General features: G+C 52.2%; 1 protein-coding gene across 2 annotated transcripts in view; it reads left to right on the forward strand.

Moving 5' to 3' along the window:
* Positions 1–18,652, forward strand: part of TSPAN9 (tetraspanin 9) — a gene marked incomplete at its 5' end in the record, with an annotated part of 183,463 nt that overhangs the window by 27,319 nt on the left and 137,492 nt on the right. Inside the window, one exon of one of the 2 annotated variants that reach the window (XM_082666438.1) lies at positions 7,301–7,365. The exons of the other annotated variant lie outside the window; for it this stretch is intronic. Of the gene's footprint in view, positions 1–7,300; positions 7,366–18,652 lie in introns of those variants that run through there. 2 annotated transcript variants of the gene reach the window in all.

The raw sequence follows: 18,652 nt of genomic DNA on the forward strand, positions 1-18,652 counted from the left end.
TTTCAACGTAATGCCTTGTGCTGGGTGTCCCCAGTCCACAGACCTTCTGCCTTTGCCCCTGCAAAGAATACCCCCCCGGGGTGGGGCGGCACGGCCGCGGTCACCTGCCAGATGGTGTGGGAGAGGAGATCTGGGCGGGGGGAGCTCTTTCTAAAGCAGACTTTTTTTTGGCCATGTTGCGCGGCTTGTGGGATCTTAGTTCCCTGACCAGGGATCGAGCCCGTGCCCCCTGCGGTAGAAGCGCGAAGTCCTAACCACTGGACCGCCAGGGAGGTCTCCCAAAGCAGACTTTTCATCAGGCCTCCTGGTTTGTTTGTTTGTTTATTTATTTATTTTTGGCTGCGTTGGGTCTTCGTTGCTGCGCGTGGGCTTTTCTCTAGTTGCGGCAAGCGGGAGCTACTCTTCCTTGCGGTGCGTGGGCTTCTCACTGCGGTGGCTTCTCTTGTTGCAGAGCATGGACTTTAGACGTGTGGGCTTCAGTAGTTGTGGCTCACGGGCCCAGTAGTTGTGGCACGCGGGCTCAGTAGTCGTGGCTCGCAGGCTCTAGAGCGCAGGCTCAGTAGTTGTGGTGCACGGGCTTAGCTGCTCCGTGGCATGTGGGATCTTCCCAGACCAGGGCTTGAACCCGTGTCCCCTACATTGGCAGGCGGATTCTTAACCACTGCGCCACCAGGGAAGTCCCGCCCCCACTTGTTTTTAACAAACCAGTGTCTTCAGCCTTCGTGGGGAAGGAATGAAAGATTATTTTATCGTGTGTGTCCATTGCAGAATCCCAGTAACTGGAACTGGGCCGGGTCTGTGTGAGACCCTCAGTAATCGCCGGCTGAGTAAATGAGTGAGCAAATGGACGAACTGCAGACAGACTTGGTAACAGAAATGGAAACAGAAGCACAGTTCACGCAGGTTCCCTTCTGTTCTGAGATGCGAGCTGATCCCTGTGACCCTGAGCCTGGTGGATGTGAAACTGACATAGCTGTGGCTGGTGGTGGGGACACAGGGAACACTTTTCTTGTTTGGAGTGTTTCTCCGGCTGTAGTGAACATGTACTCCTGTGATTTTTGAAGGGAAGAGACGAGTAGGAATAAGGATGAAGTGTCAGCGTGGGCACAGCTTTCACGGCGTCCCCAACTCACCGCGCCTTTGTTTCTCATTCTGTGAAACAAGCGGTCCGACCAGATGCATCTAAGGTTTCACCCAAGTGCCAGCCCTGTGAGGCCACCATTGTCCTCTCCTGTTTGTATTACGACAGTGGACAGTGTACGCTTCTTGTTGAAAAGAACTGCCCCCACCGCCTTTTCTGTTTTTTGACCTAGAATGACTTTCACCCACTCTTCTGCTCATGTGCCTCCTTTTAGTCCTTCAGAACAGGGTGCTTCCTTCATGAGGGCTCCCCAGCTGTTCCAGGACATGCCGGCTCCCTTTCCCCAGCCTCCTCGGGCATTTTCACTTTGCAGCTGGGTATAGAGGAAGGGGCATAGCCCTGGAAGCCCGATGGTGCTAGTTTGAATATTAATTCTGTGGCTTACTGTGTGACCTTGGACCGCTGACCTAGTGTCTTAGAGCTTTAGTTTCCTCATCTGTCCAGAGGGAATTTGTAATAGAAGTTATCTCATGGGGCTTATATGAGAATTAAATGAGATAGGTTTTAAAAACGCCCCCTTTAACGTGTGACACAAAATAGACAAGTAACACAAGAGGATGATAATGACAGTAATAATCAACATTTATGTGCATTACCTTATTTACCGTGAAGTAGATACCTTTATTATTTTTATTTTACAGATCAGGAGACCGAGCCCTAAAGAAATAGCTTGCCCAAGGTTGCAAATCAAGGAATTTAGCCCTTAAATTTTCTTTAAGAGTTGTGTGTTTGCATTTATTCTGCAAATATTTATATGAGAGCCGACTCTAGGTCAGGTCATGGTGCTGGAAATGCAGCAGTGAAAAAAAAACAACAAAGTTCCTGTCCTCATAAAGCTCGGATTCTAGTGTAAGAACTGGTTGGTGAACAAGCAAATGCATGTGTAGCAGGTAGAGTTAAGTGCCACGGAGAAAGCTAAGCCAGGTAACGGCTTAGGGAATGCCTGGGGCGCGAGGGGGCAAGGAGGGGGAGAAAGGAAGAGGCGCCAGAGGGAGAGAGGGGAGAGGAGGAGCAGGGAGGGGAGAAGGGGCGGGAGGAGATGGACCTCGGGGAGCACTGCCCTCCACTCGGCGCCCAGCCTTAGCGGCCTTCGTCTGGACCCTCAGTGGGCTGCGTGCCCCTGCCCCAGGGCCTTGCACACGCCACTTCTCCTGCTCCTCTTGGTCTCAGAGGCCAGTCCTTCCCAGGAAAGCCTGCCTGCAGCAGGCCTGGTCGGCCGCCTTGTTCTGTGCTCACCGCACACACTCAGTGTGTGGTCCTCAGAGCCCGGCTGTCTGGCTGTTGGGGCCATGGACAGACAAGAACAGAGGCCCTGACCGTGACTGCTCCTCTCTTCTCTCCCCTAGATCTCCAGCATCTGCGCAGGGGCTGGTAAATAGTGTCTGTAAAGGACCTGGTTGTAAATACTTTAGGCTCTGCAGACCATCTTGTCTTTGCTGCAGCTGCTCACCTCTGCCCTTTAGCTCTGAAGTGGCCAGAGACTACACGAACACCAGTGAGAGTGGCTGCGTTCCAATAAAATTTATTTATGGACACTGAAATTTGAATTTCACATAATTTCTACATGTTGGGAAATATTATCTGGCGTTTGATTTTTTTCCAACCTCATAAAAATGCTATAGTTGTTCTTGGTTTGCAGGCTGTAGAAAAACAGGCGAAGGCTGGATTCAGCCTGTGGGCTGCAGTTTATTGACCTCCGATGTAGCCTGATGCATGGCGTATAGTAGGTTCTCGATAGATGTTTGTTCAATGACTGACTGATAGATGTTTGTTGAATGGCTGAATGAAATCTTGGCCGTGGGCAAGAGGTAGTGAGATTACGAGCTGTGGCCTTCCAGTCAGTTAACGTCATGATCTCTACCCCTTATCAGATTCCTTGTAATCTGTTAAAATTAAGGAAGATAGGCAACTGGTTCTTTTTTTTTTAAAAGAACAGCTTTAGGGACTTCCCTGGTGGTCCAGTGGGTAAGACTCCACGCTCCCAGTGCAGGAGGCTCGGGTCCGATCTCTGGTCAGGGAACTAGATCCCTCATGCCGCAACTAAAAGATCCCACATGCCAGAACTAAAGATCCCGCGTGCCACAACTAAGACCCAGTGCAGCGAAATAAATAAATAAATATTTTAAAACCCCAGCTTTATTGACACATAATTCACTACCATAAAATTCACCCATTTAAAGTGTACAGTTCAGTGGCTTTCAGCAGATTCTCAATCGTGTGACCATCATCACCATCAATCTTAGAACATTTTAACACCCCCAGAATAAACTCTGTACCCATTAGCATCTCTCCTCTTCCCCCCAGTTTCTACCCGCTCCCCAGCCCTAGACAATCATTAATGTACTTTTTGTCTCTATAGAGTTGCCTATTCTGGACATTTCATAGAAATGGAATTGTACTCTATGTGGTCTTTTGTAACTAGCTTCTTTCACGTAGCGTGGGATTTTCAAGGTTCATCCACGTGATGGCACGTATCAGAATTTCATTCCTTTTTAAGGCCGAATCATATTCTGCTGCACGGACATACCACATTTTGATTGTCCTTATCTGTTCATCAGTTGACAGACATTTGGGTTGTTTCCACTTTTGATAGTTATGAATAATGCTGCTATGAACATGCATATACAATTTTGTGTGTGTGTGGACATGTGTGTTCATTTCTCTTGGGGAAACACCTAGGAGTAGAATTGCTGGATCACATGGTGACTGAATGCTGAACGTCTTAAGGAACCACAAGACTGTTTTCCAAAGCAGCTGCACCAATTCACACTCCCACCAGCCATGTGCGGGCGTTCCAGTTTCCCCCGTCCTCACAGACAGCTCCCACCAGCCATGTGCAGGCGTTCCAGTTTCCCCCGTCCTCACAGACAGCTCCCACCAGCCATGTGCGGGCGTTCCAATTTCCCCCGTCCTCACAGACAACTCTATTTGCATTTTTTGAACATTTTTTTAACTTTCTTTTTGACTGGCCAACTAGTTCTTAAATGGACACACCACCTTTGGTTGTGAGATTGTGGGCTGAACAGGAACATTTTGATAAGTTTTGTTATTTTCTTTTGTAAAAGCAATGCATGCTTATTAGAGCGTATTTGGAAAACAAAACCCGATGCCTCTTAGTGATGCACTTGTCACATTTGGTCACAGCTACCAACTCTTTAAGGGTCTCTGAAGACCGAGGCAGGGGCCGCAGGGAACAGTGCAGTGGCTCAGGATGCAGACCCTGGGGGCTCAGCCAGGCTTCACTGACAGCTCTGCTGCTGCCTGGCTGCTGGACCCTTGACAAGATGCTTATCCTCTTTAGGCTCCAGTTTTCTCGTTGGGGAAAAGGATTCACTCATTCATCATTCATTCAGTAGATATTTACTGGGCACCTACTGTGTGGCAGGCATAGCATCTGTCTTCAGGGTTATGGTGGAGATTAAACAGGGCGACGCACGTGCAGTGCAGAGCATAATCCCAGGCACTTAATAAATGGTAATAATAAAACCCGGGAAACAGAACCTGCCCTTCCTGAGGCCACGCAGCTCCTCAGGGTGCACGGTTGTTGCCAGGTAACCACAGGGACACTCAGAGGAGGGGGGGGTCCTCACATGTCATCCTCCCCACTCACGCCTTGCACTGGGCTCCGGTCTGGTGGATTCCAGCCTCTGCTGGGACAGGAATGAGTACCCCTCACCCCAGCCCACAGCTGGACAGTCTGGTCTTCATCCCTGCCTTTCTGGAGCCGTGCTATGGCCATGCCTCTGCCGTCAGAACCGAGGACGAGCCTGCCGCCTCGTCCTCATGGCAACGCGGGAGCATCGGCCGACAGCTACCCTCCGTCCCCTCTCCAGTTCTACCAGCTGTCCCGCCGATAACTCCATCCCTAGACCCCACCGCCCCGTGGCCGCCTTTGGCCGCATCCCAGCCGTTTGTTGTTTCCTGGCGTGGCCCGAGCCTTCCCAGTTGGAGATCCACACACTCAGTGCCAGAATGAATTGTAAGCCTAGAGGGTGACAGATCTTCACCTTTCCCGGGAGGACGGTTTTATGGGAGGAAGTGCTCGAGCAGGAAAGATAACTTCATTCTAAATTATGGAAAAAACAAAATTCCAGCCAAAGCCTGCCCGGTCTCCCCATCCCGCTTTCCAAGCTCCGTCCAGGAAGGCAGCCCTGGCCACCTACAGCATCTGGCTCCCTGATGGGTGTCACAGGGCAGCTCGCTCTGCCCAAAGGGTTTGTGATTGGGGAGTTTGAGTTTTCCCCACTGTCGCCTCTCCTGTCACCACGTCTGTCCTAACGGGGCAGAGCCATTGATACACTTCTTGGGCTTGGTTTTGTAAGCTGCTGGAGGGAGATGGTGATCAAAGCCCAATGATAAAAGCAATTCAGCAAAAACAACACGGGAAGGGAGAGGAATCAGCGCTCCATCATTTGTCCGTCTGATTTTTGTATTCTAAGGCGTCTCTCTTCTCTTGGTGGGAGGAATCTACATGTGTCCATCAGTCCCTCTGCTGCTGCCCGTGGGGTACAGACCTTGCAGTTCTGTAATCAGCGGCGTCTGGAAACCCACAAGTGGCCCAGCTCTGCCCTGGGCGGCAGCAATGAGGCAGCATTTCCCACTCCCCGGGCCTGGTTGTTTGAAAGCCCATCCCTAACTATGTTCCTGGCTGAATGACATAACTGTATTCTTCTGTGGTTAGTTACTCATTCAGAAATTCCCCCGTCTGTCTGTTCTCCTGGGATTCTGAGTCAGTGGGAACAGAATATCCGGGTAGCATCCTGGCCCCTGGCTTCTCCTGGGTCTCATCCCTGCCTGGAAGCAGAGGCAGCAGGGGAGCCCATGCTGCAGATATGAGTCCCGGCTCCTGCCGCTGGAGGGAGCAGCCTGGGGGCAGCTGCTGCAGGTACAGGAACCCCGGGGCCTGCAGGCCGGCTGCCAGTGGGGCAGCTCAGGGCTTGGGCGGTTAGTGGGGTGGGCCTGTGTGCTGAGAGGTACCACAGGAGACGGTTAGGGCTGTGTGCATCCTGGTTCACACCCTGGCCGCCCCTCCGCAGTCGTGCGACCTTGGGCAGGCTCTTTAAGACCTTTTCTCTTCTGTAAAATGGGATAATAAAGGACGTGCTTCACAAGGTTATTATAAATATTAAGTGAGTTAACACAGGTCAAGTGTTCCATCCTGCCAGGCGGATGGAAAGCACTGCAGCTGTTAGTGGCGGCGATGAGGATGCTCACCGACCTTTCCTATGGTATTACCTGATCCCTCCTTTTTTTTTCTTTTTTTTATAGAACAGGGCCCATCATCTGTATTTATTGACAAATATGGGAAAACTTTGGCCTCAGCTCAACCCCACCGCGTTTGCCCTCAGGTTCCTTAGTGCCCACTCACTCCCCCCTCCTGCCATCGCGGTGAGAGCCAGCCTTGGTCCGATTGCCAGGTGGCAGCAGACAGTCTGGTTTCCTTGCCCCCGTTTCCTCATCTGTAACCTGTGGGAAGACGTTCACCCCTCCCTCTCCTTGTGCCAGCGCCTCCACGGTGTGACGGTATCAGGTGGCATTAGTAAGCGAGGCAAGCGGTTAGGAGGACAGAATCTTGGTTGACGGTGTGGGAGAGCTGGGGGCCCAGGGCCGAGCCTCGGGGGTCCGCGTGGTCTGGAAGTGGAGCTGAGCGCCCTCTGTGTGGCGCTGTGAGCAGACTCGGTGGTCTCGTCCACACTGGAGCAGGTGAGATGTCGTTGAGAAAGTTGGTCACGGACGAATGTTCTCAGTGAGCACAGAGGTGCTCATTCTCTGACCCCAGACCGGACTATGCTTTTTGGCCTCAGGATGCTTACAAAGGGGCGGAGGAGGGTTTACCGGCAGGAGGAGGCTCGCTGCTTTCCCTTCGTGCACCAGGCAGCTGCTGTGTGAAATGAGGAGAACAAGGCCCCCAGGGGCTCGTGAGCCTCCCCCACCCCGAGGTCACACGGTGGAATATGCCAGAGAAGGGATTTAAATGCCCATCTGGGGCATTCCAAAGTCTGTGTCCTTTCCAGGTGGGGAAAGCCAGAGGTGGAGTTCCCAAATCTCTCTGACTTTCTGGACCGTCGTTGTGAAATCTCTCAACACGTGATGTTTGTGTGCTCTCTTTTCTGCCGCCCCTCCCACCCCTCACCTCGCTGGCTGGTGTTTAACCACAAGTCCCCTGCCTCCCCGCCCTCTCTCCCTGCCCCCTGAGACTTGGAGAGAAGAGAGAGCCGCAGCAGGTGAGAGAGACTGAGCTGCAAGGTGCGGATGACCTTGGGCTTTGTTATGATTTTCCGGGACCCTTGGGGAGGTGAATGTGGGGTTCCCAGCTGGGAAGATGCAGGGAGTCGGGGAGCCTCCAAAGGGCACGGCCTGGTGCTGGCTGCCACGTGAGGCGTCTGTCCCGGGTGGCCCCTCAGCTCCCCTCAGCCCTCCCAGTTCCCCTCTTTGGAACCTCTGTTAGGAAGCCGGGAGCCCAGGCCCCTCCGCTCTCCTTCCCCACTGCCTCTTTAAGGCTAAGGTGTGCTTCTCTGCTGCTGATGGTTGGAAAGCTCCCGTGTGTGCCGTGGAGACGGTCCAGGACCATTCCCCTGGACATCAGGGCCGGGAAGTTTTCAACTTCGGACAGGATACCCCCAGGGCCCGGGGACAGGATGCAACCCTGGTTCACCTCAGCGAACACAGCAAGTGCTTTGGGACCCGGCTAGTTAAAGCTGGCTGGTTACAAGCTGCCCAGTTAGTGCCCTGGTGTGGCAGAAACCCAGCTGGTCCAGAGCCCAGGCACCCACTCCTTCCACTTGTCCTCTCTCCTCCCATTGCCCCGGCCCCAGCTCTGGCCCCGGCGCGCTCCTGGCCTCTGGCCTGCCTTCCTCTGTACTTAGGCCTCACCTGAGCCTAGCCTTTCTACCTGCTGACGGCACCCCATCCTTTGGTGCCCTCCTCCCTTACCCCCCAGCTTGGGCTGGGGTGGGTCAGGGGCAGCGCCTGGCGCGGGGCCAGCCCGCGGAGCCCGCTCAGTGTGAGCGGGAGTGCAGGGGAGGGGAAGCAGCATGGCCACCGGTCACCTGGTCGGGGCACAGTGACCGGGCCCCTGACCTGCGTGAGGCTGAGTGCACAGCGTGCTTACCTGGGGGGAGCTGCCCAGCACAGCTGGTGAGGCCACACCCGTGAGGGACAGTTATGGAGACACCTGGGACAAACCGAGTGGAGCCGGGAGAGGCTGCTGGGGTCTGTGGGACGTAGGCGAGAGCCCAAGCGTCGGGGCCAGCCCGGCTCTTGCCGCTGGTGTGTTTGTGGATCTTGGCTCGGCCCCAGGGCCTCTGGAGGTTTCCTCTTTAGGAGACGGAGCAGATTGGGGTGGTTCTTCCTGAAGGCCCTTCCAGCTCTGGCTGCTGGACAACCGCTATTTGTCAGGTGCTTTCTGGGGGGTCACGGGGCAGGGGGCAGGCCTAACCCCATCTGGTCCTCCCCACGCCGGGCTCTTGCCTCCACTTTACACATGCCAACGTTGGAGCCAAGGTTACAGTCTGGCGCCTGGGTCACATCCGGGCCGCAGATGTATTTTGTTTGCCCCGTTGATGTTGTTGTTTGTTAGAGCCAACGTTTAAACAGTGAAGAGATTTCACAATCTTAGAGATTTCTGGCTTTTTAGAGATTAGAGGAGGACTAGTTGCCTGGAGCCCACACCAGCCAGGGGGCAACCCCTGGCTGCTTGAGTGTCAGGCATCACCTTTGGGTGGGACCTGTGCATTCCCGAGCCCTCCCTCCCTCCCCCCCGCCGCCCCCCAGTCTAGACAGCGGGGGACGTGCCTGTGTGTCTGGCCAGAGCTGCTCATTTACACGTCCTACCTGCCTCTGCAGGTTTGAGTTTGCAAACCTTGCTTTAAGGACGTGCTGTAACTCACACCTTAGGTCAACAGCTGTGCAGTGTGAGGGGCAGGATGTAGGCTTGGCTCTCTGACTGTCAACCCTGAACCACCCAGCTGCTTTTCCCAGCTATTTGCAAACCCGGCAGGGATTCTGGGCTCCTCTGCTGGAGCTAGAAGCCCCCCGGTCAGGCCTCTAGATGAGGAAGTTGGCAAGAATTCCCCTTTGCTGGGACATTTGTCCCCAGCCGTGTCCTGGACCGTGGTGGTGAGCTGGTGTCCGCTTGCTCACATTCAGTCCACAGAGAAGCCATCTCCCTGCCACAAGGTGTGTCCTTGTCAAATTCGCCTGATTGTTGTTTGTCTACTGCCTGTCTGCCTGCACCTTGCCTTCTGTTTACTGGCAGGTGGAACCTGGGAGACCCACCTCCCCGCTCGCCCCCCCGCCCCCCCACAAGTGTTGCCAAAATGCCACACAAAGAGCTTGTATTTTGCCCCAGGCAAGGGGGGTCAGGAAATAGAGATGTCTGCTCAGGCTGTGGGTGCATGAGGATTGGCCAGGGGTCCCTGGGGTTGGGGGGGGACAGGCAGGCAGGATGCTGGGCCTCCCAAGCAGGGCGGGGCCCCCGAGGGGAGCCCTGGTGGAGGTGGAGGTTTCCTGCACTTGGTGTCGGTCTGTCCAGCTGTTTCCTCCTGATAGAGCAGTCGGACAATGCTGTGGTGACTCAACTCCCACCGCCCTCAATGGACAATAGCAGATTTGTCAGGGTCAGCTAGGGAGCGGCCCTGTGCCGGTCGCCGGCTTCCAGGCTCCAACTTGGGAGGGAACCGTTGCCCTGCTGGGTCTTGGTGTCCCAGGGTCCTGTCCGGTTGGGGTGGCCTTAGGCTGTTGCTCTTTGGTTTCCCAGTAGCTTGTCCTCCCTTCCTCTTTGTGCACAGCTGGTGCAGAGCTTCTGTGGCTCCATGCTGACCAGCTGCCCGCCTGCCTTTCCAAGTCCAGCTTTGCCAGACCTCCTTCACCCTTGGTTTGAGGTTCTGTGGGTTTGGTGTAGTCCCTGGGGTCCTGAGTCTCTACCCAGGCATCCAGGACCTGGATGAGCTTCAGATGAGAAAGACAGCTGTAAGATTCTTTAATCTCCTCCAGTGGGTAGAGGATTAAGCAATTTTTTGGTGGGTTTGTTGTTGTGTATTATGATTTTTTTTAAAACAGAAGCTATCGTTTTTTTGAGTGTTTTTTAGGTTCCTGTCATGCTTGCTTAGTAGCACTTTTCATGACTTATCCAACTTAATCCTTCCAGTGACTCTCTGAGGGAAGTATCATTACGCCCGTTTTACAAATGAGGCATCCGAGGCACCAGAGGGCAAGGGGCTTGCCCAAGACCTCAGATCCTCCTCACATGAAAGTGCTGTGACGTATGACTTCCTAGGGAGGGATGTGAAAGAACAGCCTGAGAACCATTGATAGAACATTTGAAGGGAGCTCTGCAGGGAGGATGCAAAGGTGGTGACACTTCCCTGGCGGTCCAGTGGTTAGGACTTGGCACTTTCACTGCCAAGGGGGTGGGTTCAGCCCCTGGTCGGGGAACTAAGATCCTGCAAGTCGTGAGGCGCGGCCCCCCCAAAAATTCAGAGGTGAGCAGGGCCCTGTTCCTGGAGTTTACAGCAGAGTGGAGGAGCAGACATGTTAGCACCCAATTCGGATGCGAGACACAGTGTGATTGGTGCTAACGGTGGGGCTGCCAGAGTGATCTGGAACCGCATTTCAGCTGGCATATGAGCAAGTAGCAGATGAGACACTTCAAAACCGAAGTGGGACATTCCTGGCCCATAGGACTGATTCAGCTGTCAGCACGGTTGAAACTGGTTCACGTAGAAAACACTGAGATATAAGTGCCATTTATGTCTAGAGTTGCAAAAAGGCAGTGTTGCTTAGAATTATTTTCAGTAGTCATTTGTAAATTGGTATCAGTAGCCTGAGAAATATTCATTCTCTCTGACTCAGTAGTTCTGTTCCTTAGAAGTTTTTTAAATATAAATTTATTTATCTATCTATCTATTTATTTTTGGCTACGTTGGGTCTTCACTGCTGCGAGCGGACTTTCTCCAGTTGTGGCGAGTGGGGACTACTCTTCGTTGCAGTGCAGGGGCTTTTCATTGCGGTGGCTTCTCTTGTTGCAGAGCACGGACTCTAGGCATGTGGGCTTCAGTAGTTGTGGCTCCCGGGCTCTAGAGTGCAGGCTCAGTAGTTGTGGCGCACGGGCTTAGTTGCTCCGCGGCATGTGGGATCTTCCCGGACCAGGGTTCGAACCCATGTCCCCTGCATTGGCAGGTGGATTCTTAACCACTGCGCCACCAGGGAAGTCCCTTTTCCTTAGAATTTATTATACTAAGGAACTAGTCATGTATATGTATATATGTACAGACATAGATACATATGTGTATATACATATATATCTTCACTGTAACATTACTTACAATAGTTAAAAATTGGAAACATACCAAATGCCCAACAATAGATGATTAGTTACGTAAATTTTGATACGGTTATAGGACAGCAAACTGTGTAGCCTTTAAAAAAATCATGTCTTCAAAAATTATATATAATGATTCTAGATCATGTTTATGGAAAAATATCAAGCAAATACTGTAAGATGTAAAAGTGTATATATTCTAAATTCCAATTTTTTTGCAGTGTGAAGAAAAAAGACAAGAGGAAATATACCCCAAATGCTAATAATGGTAGTGATTATTAGTGATTTTTATTTTCTGTTTTATGTTCTTCTGTGATTTCTAAAATTTCTTTAGTGACCAACAGTAACAACAATAAAAAAGTCTTGAGTGTCTGGGGACTGTGGGGTGCGTATTGCATGGATAGGACTCACCTGCCCTGTGACCCAAGACCTCCAGCACTTTCCCGAGGACAGCGATGGGCCCCAAGGGCGGGGCCTCTACCCTGGGTCCCTCTTCCTTCCTTCTCGGTCACGCTCTGCCCCTCCAGTTTTCTCCCTTAATTGGCTATAAATTTATAACTGAAGAATGATTTTAAAAATATGTATTTTTTTATCAGTCGCATTTCCTGAGCACCCTGACAAGGAGGCATTTTCTACTTCTCCCTCTAAATTAAAAGAAAACCCTAATTGAAGTTCCTTTCCACTCACGCGATCCGAATTGATTTTTCTTCTCTGTAGTTTAGATGGGCTTTGTCAGATAGACGAATTTTCTGCTCCTGCCTTAAATGGCCTCTGAAAGCCCAATTTAAAATGATGCTGCATTGCCACGGCCTGTTAGGTAGTAGCGGCCCAGCCCCGTTGCACACAGGAGGTGAGAGGGCGAAGGTTGCAGTTCTGACAGCGTTTTGTGGTGGATGATACGATTGACATTGACCCCCATGCGAGCCCAGAGAACACCTGTGACACCTGTGATCCTGACTCAGAGCAACCTTTGTGTTTGTGTTTTGTGGATATTGGTCGGGAGGAGGCATATCACGTGGCACTTAAGTCCCCACCCATGTTGTTTGGATAAATACTGGCCTTCACGGCAACACTTGCTCTCAACAGTGCGACTTCCTGTGAACTTGTATTCAGGTGTACAAAGAGGACGGTCTCCTGTAGCAGTTAAGAAAGTAGATTTGGATCAGAGAGATTCAGATCCTGGCCCACCAGCATGGTGACTTATGTCTATATATGACATATATATTTATTTATTACAAGTAGTTGGTTCACGTGATTATGGGGGCTGAGAGGTCCCACCATCTGCCATCTGCAAGCTGGAGACCCAGGTGGTGAAATTCGGTCCGAGCCCAAAGGCCTGAGAACCAAGGGAGCCGGTGGTGTAAATCCTACTCCAAGGACAGGAGAAGATGAGATGGGATGGCCCAGCTCAAATATTGAGGCAAAAAAAGAGGGGCGAATCCCTCTTTCCTCCACGTTTTGTCCTATTCAGACCCTCAGTGAGTTGGGTGACGCCCATCCACATCGGGGAGGACCGTCTGCTTTACCGAGTCCACCAGTTCACCTGATAATCTCATTCAAGACACCCTCATGCAGAAATAGGGTTTAATCAGGGCACCTCACGGCCAATCAAGTTGACCCATAAAATTTACCTTCACTGGTGGCATTTAGTACCTCCACATTCTTGTGCAACCTTCACCACTAGCCATTTCTAGAACTTTCTCATCATTCGAAACTGGAGCTCTGTACCCCTTAAACACTAACTCCCCCTCCAGTCCCGCTGTGGATTGGAGTCCCAAGGGTCAGAGGGGGAAGCCGTGCAGAACAGGGCAGAATGGGAGCCCGCTTACTGCTGGTCCCTAACTGTGCCCTCCGTTCGGGAGGTCCCTGGTCTTCTTGGATGCCTTCCCTGCATCCCTCCCCCCAGCCCCTGGTAGCACCTTTCCACTTTCTGTTTCTATGGCTATGACTCCTCTAGGAACCTCACATAAGTGGAATCATTGTATTTGTCCTTTTGTGACTGGCTTTGTCACTGAGCATCATGTCCTCAAGGTTCATCCTTGTCTTAGTGTGTGTCAGAACTTCCTTTGCTTTTGTGGCTGAATAATATATTCTGTTGTCTGGATAGACCACATTTTGTGTATCCAGTTAATCTGCTGATGGACATTTGGGTTGTTTCCACCTTTTGGTTACTGTGCATCATCATATATATATATATTTTTTTCATCATCATATTTTAACATTAACTTCCCACCATCCCCCTTCCCAGTCATTCCAGTGGTTCTCCAGTGCATGTGCATGCAGGCTCACACATGCTCACACACACACACATGCTCACACACACACACATGCTCACACATGCACACAGGGTACCGTTGAAATGATGGGTGCACATATAGTCACAGGTCATTTTCCTGTGCATTGGATCCGTTTATCCTTTTCCCTCGTCAGCCTGGACACGCTCTGAGGCCGGGAACTAGGTTGAATGGGCCTGGGAGTCTGATTTAGGAAGTGGTAGAGGCTCGTGGTTTAGAGTATGGGCTCTGAGGTCAGACAGCGTGGCTGCATCCTGATTCCAGCCTCACTGATGTGTCACTTTACCCTTCGGCACGCAGCTTGTCCACGCTGAAGTGGTGACAATGGGGTATCTGCCTCGTAGGGCCATTAGGAAAGTTAAACGAGATAATCCATGTTGAGGGCTTAGCACCATCTCTGATGCGTTCTAAGCCCTTAAATGTTAGCTTAAGAAAACGCTATGATCTCAACACCCCTTTCAGAATTTGCCTCTTTCGTCTTCAGTTTCCTCGAGAGGTGGCTTTAGGCTGAGATGGATGGGTCCCCTGCTGTGGACCGGCATCCCAAAGGTTGGAGGGGGGGACCGTGCAGAACCAGGTAGAGCGGGAGCCCACTTTCTGCGGGTCCCTAACTGTCTCCCCGCACCCGCCTCCTCCTCCACTCAGGTGGTCCCTGGTCGTCTTGGATACCTTCCCCTCAGCCTCTTTCCTGAGGGGCCACTGGTCCTAGGGGTGGACTCGGACATGAGGGGAGGCCTTGGGCACCACACCAACTCTTGGGCTCCTGCAGGATGTGCTGCTGTGGTGGCCGGAGGCTCACTTCCCCAGGCCGCCGAGGAGCACGTCAGCTGTGGGCCTGTGGCCCGCCTGGGAAGCCTGAGTCCTGCTGGGCACCCACGGGGGGTGCTGAGCGCTCGGCAGCCACGTGATTCAGCCTGTGTTCCCCTAAAGCTGATGGAGCTGGTGAAAACAGAAGTTCCTCTTTTTATTTTTCCTCTACTTAACAAAAATGTCTTAAATATTTACAGCCTCCTCTCACAATTTCTTCTTACATCAGCTTCTGGCTTCAGCTTTCTGGCCGTGGGGAGGCGGGGAGAAGGTTCTGGGCTCCTTGCTGATTTTCGACTCTGGAGGACTTCTGCTTGAAAGCAGAGGGCAGGAGCCGGCACGTGGCGTCCAAAGGCGGCCACCCCTCCGGTCAGGTGACGGGCCTCTCTGGCCCGGCTCTCAGGACTGGCCCGTGGCTCGGCGGCACCTGTGTGACCTTGAGCACGCTTCTTGACCCGAGCATCAGCTTCCTCATCAGTGAGACAAGATAATAAGAGCGTCTGCCTGCAGAGATGTGGGGCCTCAGTGAGAAAATCTGCGTGAAACGCTTAGCGTAGCGTCTGGCACACGTGCGGATGCTCTGAAAGAGTAAGTTACTGCTATTTTTATTGGCAAACTTTATTTTTGCTGTTCCCAGCCATTCGTTTCTCTCCACCTTTTCTTTTTGGGGCAGCCCCGATCCCCCCAAGATCCCTGCGTCCTTGAATTGTCCCCTTCTCTCCTCTGGCGGAGCCCACTCTGGGGAGGGTCTCACGCTGTAGCCCTGCCAGGGTTCAGGAAGCTTCAAGGGCATCTGGGCCCGTCCCCGTCTGATACGTGTCCTGGCTGAGTGGTACCTTTGCTTTTCCTCACCTCCTCTGACCCAGAGCTTTCTCCCTGCTGACATAGTTCCCTCTATCTTTGTAATTTTTTCCACTTTGCGGGGAAAAAGGAGCTCAATTGTATGGAGTCCCCTGTGCCAGGAGCCGCCAGGCACATTCCTGGTCTCACTTCCTCGACCCAACAGGCTTGGAGCCTGGTGATGGTGTTATGCCAGTTTTCACAGGGCAGGAAACTGAGGCACAGGCAGGCTGAGTAAATGGCCAAAGGTCACACACGAGAAGGGGCCAGTGGTGCTTGATTAAGGCTGGACTCTGTGAAGCTACAGTACACTCTCTGCGTTGGTGGCCAACAGCACAGATGCCCCGCTCCCCACTCACTGTGAGGCTGGGGGCCTCAGTTTGTCCACCTGGAAATGGGGATGACAGTAACGTCGGGTGCTGGTGAAGCCATGGGCCTGGTGTGTGGTGAATGTGCAGGGAATGAGAGCCCCTGTCGGAGGTGGACGTCCTGAGGGGCCTGACTCTGGGAACCCACAGAGCAAGCCTTATGACCACTTCTGCACGGGCCCTTGGGTATTTGATATCAGGTATCCTGTCCCTCCCAAAGTCCTCTCCATCTTTTAAACCTTTTTTAAAAAATTGCAGTAAAATACACATAACATAAAATTTGCCATTTTAACCATTTTGAAGTGTACAGTTCACTGGCATTAAGGACATGCACATCATCGTGCACCATCACCCCTACCTAGTCCCTCGACTTTTTCATTGCCCTCCAGTAGACACCCTGTACCCCTTAGGCGTCACCGCCTGTCCCCCCAAAACCCAGCCCCTGGCAACCACTAATCTGATTTCTGTCTGTGGATTTGCCCATTCTGGACGTTTTGTATAAATAAAATCATATAGTATATGGCCTTTTGTGTCTGGCTTATTTCAGTACTTAGCACAATATTTTCAAGGTTCATCCACGTGGTAGCGTGTATCAGTATTTCATTCCTTTTTATGGCTTAAATAATATTCCGTGGTATGTATATACCATATTTTGTTTATCCGTTCATCTGTTGATGGACGTTTGGGTTGTTTCCACCTTTTGACTATTGTGAATAGAGCTGCTATGAACATACATGCACAGTTTTTGTTTGGACACCTGCTTTCCATTCCTTTGGGTATATACCTAGGAGTGGAATTGCTGGATCATCTGGTAATTCTATGTTTAACATTTTGAGGAACTGCCAAACTCTATTCCATAGAGGCTGCACCGTTTTATATCCCCACCAGCAATGTATGAGGGCTCCAATTTCTCCACATCCTTGCCAACACCTGTTATTTTACATTAAAAAAAAAAAAATTCTGACCGTCCTAGTGGATGCGAGGCGGTAGTTCATTGCGCTTTCGATTTGCATTTTCCTGATGACAAGTGACATCGAACTTTCTCCTTTGGTTTTAACAGTCTCACTTTCTCTTGACCCAGTTCTCAGGTCTTCCACCATTCTATTCATGGTTTTCGAAACGTGGCCTCATTTGTCTAGGCCCTGTTCAAAATGCTTAGATCCCAGGGCGGGCCTCCAGCTGGGCTGGGATGCACCTGGTGTGGTGAGCCCACTTCACTCTTTCCAGATCCGCTGCTTTCTCTCCCTGGTGTCCTCTGGACGGCGCCATCCTTTGCTCTGGCTCCTGGGGCTCCTCAGATTCCGACCCTTTCCTCCCAGGCGGTCACAGCTGTTTCAGCCTTGTGCTTCCCCCTCCTGGCCCGCTGGCTCTCTCTTCCCGCCTGGTCAGGGTGAGGACAGGCGGGCCCAGAAATGGGTCCAGCCTTAATCACCTGTGGGCAGCGACTAATCACCTCCAGCCTCAGTGTCCCCGTCTCGTCCGCAGGACTATTCTGAGAGCCTCGTCAGAGAGCCTTGCTTCCTCAAGTCCGGTAACCTCGCTCCCTCCAAGTGTGACTTGAAGGCGCCGTTTTGCGTCTCCGGGGTGGGTTTACAGTTTCAGGCCTATTTCTGACCGAGGAATCAAAGACTGCTCCTCAGGGATGGAATTTCAGGCATGAATGAGCAGATGGATAGGGTATTTTGGGGGGCAGAGGGTTCGTCTCTGTGCTCCAGAAACCACTCCAGCATCTGCCTCTGAGTGAGAGACCCCACCCATCCTGGAAAAAGACTGGGCTCATTTCCTGCTCCCGGGCCCGGCTGGTGAGACCCGGCCTGCCTCGCCAGGCACTTTTCTCGCAAGGGCAGGGTGTGGTCGTATGCAATGGATCTGTCCGCGTACGGTGTTTACTTTAAAATGATGACTCGATTATTATATGAAAATTAGGTTGCTGCAGAAAATAAAATAACATCAAAGTAATAGAGTAAATGTGAGACCCCGCCTCCATACCCCTCCCCTCCCCCAGTGCCCTTCCCGGGGGAAACTGCAGGTAAAACTTGCTATGGGTTCTGGATCCTTCCAGGCCTTTCATCCCGGTGCATTCATTTTTCTCATCTAAGGGCAGCTCCAAAATAAATAACACCATTAGGCTGAGTGTATCAAACAAAATGGGTTCGGATGTTCTCTAGAATGATGCTGCTTCTTTTTTTTTTTTTTGCGGTACACGGGCCTCTCACTGCTGTGGCCCCTCCCATTGCGGAGCACAGGCTCTGAACGTACAGGCTCAGCGGCCATGGCTCACGGGCCTAGCCGCTCCGCGGCATGTGGGATCTTCCCGGAACGGGGCACAAACCCGTGTCCCCTGCATCGGCAGACGGACTCTCAACCACTGCGCCGCCAGGGAGGCCCCTAGAATGATGCTTCTTAAGAGGTGGACAGCAGGTGGATTTTTCCTCCCCAGGTGGGACTTGAATGAGGATAAGAGGGAAGGAAAACCTTGCGTGAGGAGGTGGAGGATGTTGGGAGGCAGACACCCTGAAAATAGATGGACCGAGGGCAGGACAGGGACCTGCCACATATGTCGGCCACTGGTGCAGAGAGTCAGAGCCAGACAGCTGCCTGGGGCCCGTCCTGGCTCCACACTTACTGCCTGTGTCCCTTTGGGCGAGTGTAGGTTACTGAACCTCCTTGAGCCCCAGTTTCACCAATTATAAAACAGTCAACTCCTAGCTTGTAGTGAGGGGTGAGTCCTGAAACGGGGCCTGCGTAAGGTGCGGTGGGAGGGTTTGGCTGTCGGTCCCGCTGTGTGTCAGGCTCGGGGACCGCTTTCCTTCCTCCGCTTTGCCTGTGTCAGCTCAGGATCGGCCCTTGACCTCCCTCCTCGGCCTTTCTGCCTGTGGCC

This window comes from Grampus griseus (assembly GCF_964374135.1).
Source record: "Grampus griseus genome assembly, chromosome: 11".
Classification (NCBI taxonomy): Eukaryota; Metazoa; Chordata; class Mammalia; order Artiodactyla; family Delphinidae; genus Grampus; species Grampus griseus.